Raw genomic sequence first — 8,250 nt, 5'->3', positions numbered from 1 at the left:
ATAGCTAGTAGGGGAGAGCCGGGTAGATTGAAACACTTTTCAGTTAAACGTCTTTTTCAAAGATGGTAATAATTTTAACATGTGATCAACAACTCACAGGTGTGTTCTCTTAGTTACAAGTGACATTTAATACATATGTTGGTTGATCAAGCTGTTTTTTAACTTTGAACGTAAGTTGACATTTGTTTCAAACGCCCCGCCTAGTCGGGACGTTTGAAACACACATGCGGAACGAATGAAACAGCATATTTTAAAAATAATCTTTTGCCCTTACTCTTGTTTTTATGCAACATACTAGACAACATACTAGTGTACCCTTCATTGCAAAAATTTCACATAATTCCGCATAATATAAATAGGTCAAAATATATTTCTGGCCCGTGCGTAATTGTCAAGATGCACATTTCGATTAAAACTCACCTTTCTTCTTTTGGACGACTAAATTTGCATTAAATGTACTTATTTCCCTGTCCTAAGTCATGTTTAAGGATACACAGTTGAACATCCTTTTATTTATTTTAAACAAAAACGACCAGGTCAACAGGATATCATGAGACCTGTTACAGCGGAAATTTATCCAAGCGCCGCACAGGGTTAATTTCTTTTCGACACGCACAGCCCGGTGCACAGAAGTATCCGGAGTCTCTGTGGACAGGTAAGTGGCTAAACTTATTTTATCTGATAAATATTGTGTAATAGTCTGCACATTGACATGAACATTATGTTGAAATCATATAATAAGCAGAACTTTGATTAAGCTTGCACTCTAGCTGATTGATGGTAATGGCAGGAAAAAATGATAAATCGGCATGCCATGTGTCATGACTAAGAGCAAGGGTGTAGAAGGCTAGCCTATAGCTTATACCCAGCGGTTTTTAAGTGTGCATGTCCTTTCTCCCTCTTCTCTTGGTAATCTTTCTAGGCCCGGCTTTAGGGTAAGACCGGACGATGTCCAGGCTGAATTCGAGGGCATCTTCCTCAGGCCAGACAGCTTCGTCAGGCCCGGCAGCTCGTCCAGGTACATCCATGCCTGCCAAAGGACACATTTAAAAAATACACTTTTAAATAAAAAAATGTTTATATCCTCACCCTCCTGATCCTTGTTAAATACCCTGATGTGAGAGTTGTAGCCTGGTGGTCTAGCAGCTTCTCTGCCATCCACTAACCTATGGACTTGTTTTATGAACTTTGACTTATGGGACTATTTACTTATGTATTATGAACTCTGTTGCTTCTGATGAACTGTTCCTACCTGAAGTGGCACCTGGAGAAGCGCTGACCTCGTCACCTGAAGCCTGGGGAGGAGGACGGTCTGTGGAATAGGATCCGGTGAAGTCCTTTTCCTCAAACACGGAGGGTTTAAAAGGCCAGATCCCTGGACTAGAGAACCCGGATGTGATGTTCTTCACTGTTGCAGCCTCTTATTGTGCTTCAGCAACGATGGAGGGCACATCATAAATCGAGATGTTGGGGGCTCCTCATCCACCTGTCCGCGCACTGTTTACGTACCCCTTTAGGGGGCTGAAGACACTAATGTCCATTGGCTGCAACCTGCGGGTGCAGTGGGGAGGGAATGACAGCAGCACTATGCCGTTGGCTCTGCAGTAATCGATTGCTGCAATTGACAGGTGGGACGGGTGATTGTCCAGCAGGCGGAGCAGCTTCGACTCCTTGGACACGGGTTTGACTGGTGAAGTGGGCCAGGTACAGGAGGAAGTCTGGCTCCTTCCTCCAGCCAGTTGGGTTGGCGGTGCCAGCACAGCCAACGGGTCCACCCCTCAGGAAGTGGTCTTCGAACCGCTTACGGGGGAAGATAAAGAATGGCGGAACAAGGTCGCCCTGCGCATTGCATTCAAGGACCTCTCCGCTGAGGTCACTGACCCGACCTGCTTCTGCCCCATCTGGGCGACGACACGGTCTGGCACCTGGACAGTGGTGACCCCTGTAAATAGTTGTGTGAGCATATTTGTGTACATATAGTTATGTGTATATAGTTGTTTTTATATGTATATAGTTGTTAGCATCGTTTCTATTTAGATATCTAGTTACGTTTATATCGTTTTTTTCATATTTATATGGTTGTGAGCATAGTTTATTTTTATAAATGTAGTTATGTGTTTATAGTTGTGTTTTATATTAATATAGTTCATATTAAATACCGGTTTCATTAATGTTCCAAATATCCTTGGCCTGGAACTGGTGCCGGTCCAGCACCGTCTTTCAATTTTGGTAGAACAAGTTGACATTGTTTTGATTGAAGCTGGACAACCGTTGTTGGCTAGTGGCCTCTGGACGCCGAAGGGGGAGGCTGCTACTGCGCTCCATGAAGGAGGTGATCCAGTCCTTCCTCGACCAGGATGCAGGGAATGGGCAGCTGAAATGCACGGGGTCGTAAAAAGTTGATGTACATTTGTGTGTTTATGTTTATGTTATTTGTTCAAATTTATTAATTAAACTATGTGCATAGCATACATGTGTGCCTGTCCAAAAATGTATGTAGCCCTTTTCACAACACGGACCTCATTAGGGGTGAGCCCAAAATAAATGGCTTCACTGCCCTCCTCTGCCCTCCCCTTGAGGTAGCGTGACAACGCGACATGATGTTGTTCCATGCAGGAACTAGCCCACGGGAGGTGGTTCTCCTTCTGACGTGTGGCATTTTTCTCTCAGTAAACTGTTGATGCAAGTGATAAACACGTTTTGTTCATTCAAAATATGTTATTAATTCAAAGCAGTAGTTAATCATTGCAAAACATTTATTAATTCTGTAATTCATACAGGTATTGATCGTGCAATGTGCGCGCAATTACGCATGGTGATGTGCGGGACGATTGAAACAAGTGTTTCAATCATCCCGACAGCGACTACTGACGCTTAAATCTTTTTTACCTCTAAACTTCAGAACTCTGACACTGCACACTTTATCACAGGTTTAAGTACTAATTCATCTGTTGTATAGTCATATTATTATAGCATGAAACAAAAAATACAACTATTTATTACAAAAAAACTACCGCAGGAAGGATTTTACTTACAGCTCTCAAAAAGAGGTTTGCGGGATAACATTTGAACGGTGTCACGTCATTACACGAAATTTCCCGGGGTTGGTCAGTCTTGCTTGCTGAACGTAGTGACGAATTTTGACGTGAAAGCATTGCGTGGTTTTCGAGGAAATCGCTGTGTTTCAATTGTCCCGTGTTTCAATCGACCCGGCTCTCCCCTATATTATTTCTTGCAGAAATATCCGCGACAGCCAATCATATTCGACCGTGAAGCCGCCAAATAGGAAGTAAGCCAATTTCTCCGCAACCCTTTGACATATCATAACCAAACTTGGTACATAGACCCATAACATCATCATGGGGACACTCAATTAATATGGTGACCATTGACCTCTAGGGGGCGCTATAATTAATGAAGAGTGTGTGTTTTAACTCCTCTCTCTTCACATGAGTACATTTCAAACTTATTTTCAATGTCTGATGATACTGTCAGACCGCCCCATATAGCTTATAAATTATTTCTCATGGCAACATCAGAACTTGGCCGCCATGTTGTAAGTTGTCAAAATCAGTTGTACATTTCCACAGGACACAAATTATGTGCAATCTTCATGAAACTTGGCATATATGAACCAAGTTGAACAAATGTGTCAAACAGCTTTCTGAAAGTCAAAACCGTTTGACCGTGACAGCAAATCAAACTTGACGGCAAAGCAGCCAAACAGGAAGTAAGCCAATTCTCAGCACTTCTTTAACATATCATAGCCAAACTTGGTACATAGACTCATGACATCATTCTGGGCACATCCAAACTATTTGGTGACCTTTGACCTCAGGGGCAAGTCAAACAGGAAGTGAGCTCACATCTCTGCAAGGCCTTCATGCATCCAAACCATACTTGGCTTATGACCCTATCCTGATGATGCCCAAATAATTTGGTGTGATTTGACTTTTAGGGCTGCGTTGTTAGCAGGAAGTCTATTCCAGCCCTTAGAAAGCAACTTCAATGTATTTTCATTGTGATACCCATTTGCCAATAACTTTCATTGTCAGTAAAATCTAATCATATGTATTTTTTCATGGTTATCATATGCTGTGTTATTAAAACTGATAACGTATCAATCATATTCAATCATCATGTAAATCTGACATACAGCATACAATCAGAACACTACTTCATTTATTTCAATGTTAGTTGCGCTGAACGGCGCTCATTAAAGGGTAGACACTGCACTCGTGTGGCGACAAGCGGTACTTAATGTATAATGCAACAATGACTATATTTACCATTCCGCCCACTTACAATATAAACTGCAATTCCCACTGGATTAGATGTTTCACGAACCACCTCAAGAACGGATGCTTGTTTAAAGACTCCGTGCGCAGCCCGCCTGCTCCAGTGAACCAAGAAAGCCCGCGCCCTGACGAACGGGGGATTTCACCCCCTCGGTTTTACACAGGAAACTAGAGATAAGACTGTGAAACTGCTGGGCGTGCCAAGCCTCGACTGAACCGGCTTGGCAGTGTAGAATGTCCTTATGCTGGAGATGTGGCAGTAGTGCGCACCTAAAAAAGCAGCCAACCACTCTTAAAACACTTCACACAACACAACACACACACACCACGGCGGGTGCTGACTGACTGCACACACACACACACACACAAACCATGGCGGGTGCTGATTAACTGCACGAACACACACGCACAATGCACATATACACACACCATGGCGGGTGCTGACTGACAGCGCACACACACAAACCTCCGTTTTTTGCCCACTCACCGTTAGAAGAGCTGTAGGCGAAGTAGCCTCTTCCGAGACTCCTTAAACAGCAAAGTCTCAGAGCTTGGCGTCTAAAATCTTTTGTGGACTTTTGTCAACAGCTCCTGCCTTTCTCTACGTGCAGTACCACACAAAAATACGTAATGTCGGGTCACCCTGGTTGTTGTATATAAGCCTAAAAAGGGGGGTTTAATTTAATATTGCATAGTTTCCAATAACTCCCGCTCAGCCCCTCACAGTTTATAGCTGGTTCAGACTACACGAATCTCAGATATTCCTTCACGATTTAATATGTCACACTATACGATCGCAGAGCCAGGAAATCGGGCCTTCTCTTGTCGGAAGACTGGCCACACTACAAGATTCACGTTTGCAAGATATTTTGAACAATATCATCTGGAACTGCGACACCGGCCCGTCAGTTGGCTTAGTCATATGCCTACCAAGCACTAGATGACTCTTAAAAGATGTACATATAAACAAGTGTATGCCCTAATCACGTTAATGTCATGCCTGATCACGTTGGGTAGAGGTGATGCTGCACCGTCTCCACAGAGACAATGCAGCGATATCATCATGAGCAGTTCTAACTGGAGAGGAAGTGAAATCCGCGAGCTGCTGATCATGTGAGAGAAGGTGATGCAGTCGTATTAAACAAAGATGTTGAAAGTTGGTGCGATCTACGAGAGAGACGCAGAGGGACTTCCCTTACGAGGCTTTACCAAAAAGTGGTCAGCAAAATAAAGAATATGTTGGCGTTTTAGCACTTGCAAATAGTTAATTGCGTTTATAGCCTCCACTCAGACGTGAACTCATTCTTGCATGCTGGTGTCTTCATTCATAAAAAAAATAAAAACATTCAGGAATATGCAAATTATTTTAAAGAGGTCTAGACTCCATGTGCAGCCCCGCCTTCTCCAGTGAACCAAGAAAGCCCGCGCCCTGACGAACGGGGGATTTTACCCCCTCGGTTTTACACAGGAAACTTGAGATAAGACAGTGAAATTGCTGGGCGTGCCAAGCCTCGACTGAACCGGCTTGGCAGTGTAGAATGTCCTTATGCTGGAGCTGTGGCAGTAGTGCGCACCTAAAAAAGCAGCCAACCACTCTTAAAACACTTCACGCAACACAACACACACACACCACGGCGGGTGCTGACTGACTGCACACACACACACACACACACACACACACCATTGCGGGTGCTGATTGACTGCGCGAACACACACGCACATGCACATATACACACACCATGGCGGGTGCTGACTTACTGCGCACACACACAAACCTCCGTTCTTAGCCCACTCACCGTTAGAAGAGCTGTAGGCGAAGTAGCCTCTTCCGAGACTCCTTAAACAGCAAAGTCTCAGAGCTTGGCGTCTTAAATCTTTTGTGGACTTTTGTCAACAGCTCCTGCCTTTCTCTACGTGCAGTACCACACAAAAATACGTAATGTCGGGTCGCCCTGGTTGTTGTATATAAGCCTAAAAAGGGGGGTTTAATTGAATATTGCATAGTTTCCAATAACTCCCGCTCAGCCCCTCACAGTTTATAGCTGGTTCAGACTACACGAATCTCAGATATTCCTTCACGATTTAATATGTCACACTATACGATCGCAGAGCCAGGAAATCGGGCCTTCTCTCGTCGGAAGACTGGCCACACTACAAGATTCAAGTTTGCAAGATATTTTGAAAATCTAAGGTTTAGAACTAACTAGAGATGTCACAATCTCATTTTTTAGCTCCCGATCCGATTCCGATATTTTCATGTTGCTCCCGATCCGATCCCGATATTTTCCGATACTGGTTTTTCGATACCGATTTCCGATATCACTTTTTGTGTTGACAAACAACATTTAATTTCCTGTACATTAAGAAATAGACAGGCATCCAAGCTGTGCTCAATAGCTTTTATTCTCTCACGTTAACATAACATAACATAAGCATTACTTGTAAACATAACATAAAGTAAAAGGGTTTCCACCCTTTTTTCAAGTAAGCTTCTTATTTTTTACAATGTGGGTGTGTAATAATAGTGTAATAGAGCTTCTTATTTCCTCCATCTTAATCTACTGCACTGACTTCTTCAGTTCAGTGCAGGTTTTTTTTTATGAAAACCAACATCTGCACCATCTCGGCTGACAACCGGTTCCTTTTCTCATCAAGGACATTCAACACTGCACTAAACAGTCTCTCACTGTCCACCGATGTACAAGGTGCGCAAAGAAACTTTGTGGCTGTATCAGCCAGTGCGGGTCGCTGTGTAGCATGTGCCCGCCAGTATTGTAGAGGATTCTCTGACCTTGGGATGGTTTGTTCAGCCCGCATTGAGAAGGCCGTGGAATAATCCATAATAATGTAAGGTTTAGAAGTTAAATATTTGAAAGTTGTAGAATAAATTAATATCATTTATATTGGAGTTAATTTGCTAGAAATGTACTTACAATGTTTAGTCAGTTAATCATTTACATATTTATGTCACACAATTATTACTTACATGTTTACATGTTTACATATTTATTCTGTGTTTATTACATGTTTACAGGATATTCTGTTGAATCTGCCTCTCTGATTCCCTCACGTTTACCTCAGTCTTAATTCTAGCTTCTGATTGGTTAGTTCAGTCACGTGATGGGTCCGAACAAGGAAGTGTTTGAAAATAGTTTTGCGTTAACGCCGATAACGGCCCACCACTAATATATATATATATGTAAGGGATAATGTATAGAACGCCGATCATTATCGAGAAAATAAGCCCAGACAGGGCGAACAGGACACCGACGCGCAGCGGAGGTGTCTTGCTTCGCCATGAAGGGACAAAACTGTAAAACGGAACCAAAACATGACAGGTCTCTGTAACCCAAAACCCAAGCCATTCAGCCTCCTGGACCTACCCGGTACCCAACGGGCTACGAACGCAAAGCGATGTCGCCGGACGACCGACAGAGCCAAGTCTGCTGGAAATGCCACCTAAGAAGTCACACACACAGTGCCTTTGTACAGTGCCTGATTCAGCCCTGCAAGAGCCGCGAAATGCTCAGGGCTCGGTGTAAAGGATAGCGACGCGGGCCACCCATTGCTCCCCAAAGACGATGACACACGACCCGTTGCAAAAGCGTTTCACTACCCTGTCAACCATGCTCTTGTTCCCCATTACACACTCACCGCCGACTGCTGTAGAGTGCCTGTGTTGGTTAATGGCCAATGGACCAAATCCCTACTGGTTACAGGCTCAACTGCGTCGCTCCTGCACCCAGATCTCATGCCTGCCGGAACCAAAACATGAGCAACCGATGTTCAACTAACCACAGTTACCGGAGGGAAGTCTCCCATGCTAGGGAGGTGGTAGGCTCTGGGACCCTCAGTCTGGGTCGCTTAATTAAGGACTGTTGAGGACTGTTTACTGGGAATGGACTTTCTGTGTACGCCACGCATTTCACTAGACTTCGGAGTACGTACCGTA

General features: G+C 43.8%; 1 long non-coding RNA gene across 1 annotated transcript; it reads right to left on the bottom strand.

Moving 5' to 3' along the window:
* Positions 1-1,574: 1,574 nt before the first annotated feature.
* LOC130385732 (uncharacterized) lies at positions 1,575-2,681 on the bottom strand. The gene is made up of 3 exons (XR_008896059.1): positions 2,520-2,681; positions 2,160-2,374; positions 1,575-1,942 (listed from the first exon to the last, which is right to left on the bottom strand). It is a non-coding gene; the product is annotated as an uncharacterized LOC130385732 (long non-coding RNA).
* Between the last annotated feature and the right edge of the window lie 5,569 nt (positions 2,682-8,250).

Source organism: Gadus chalcogrammus, chromosome 7 (assembly GCF_026213295.1).
Source record: "Gadus chalcogrammus isolate NIFS_2021 chromosome 7, NIFS_Gcha_1.0, whole genome shotgun sequence".
In the NCBI taxonomy this organism is placed as follows: Eukaryota; Metazoa; Chordata; class Actinopteri; order Gadiformes; family Gadidae; genus Gadus; species Gadus chalcogrammus.
The sequence above is the reverse complement of the archived record's forward strand: the minus strand, read 5'-3'. Positions and strand labels throughout refer to the sequence as shown.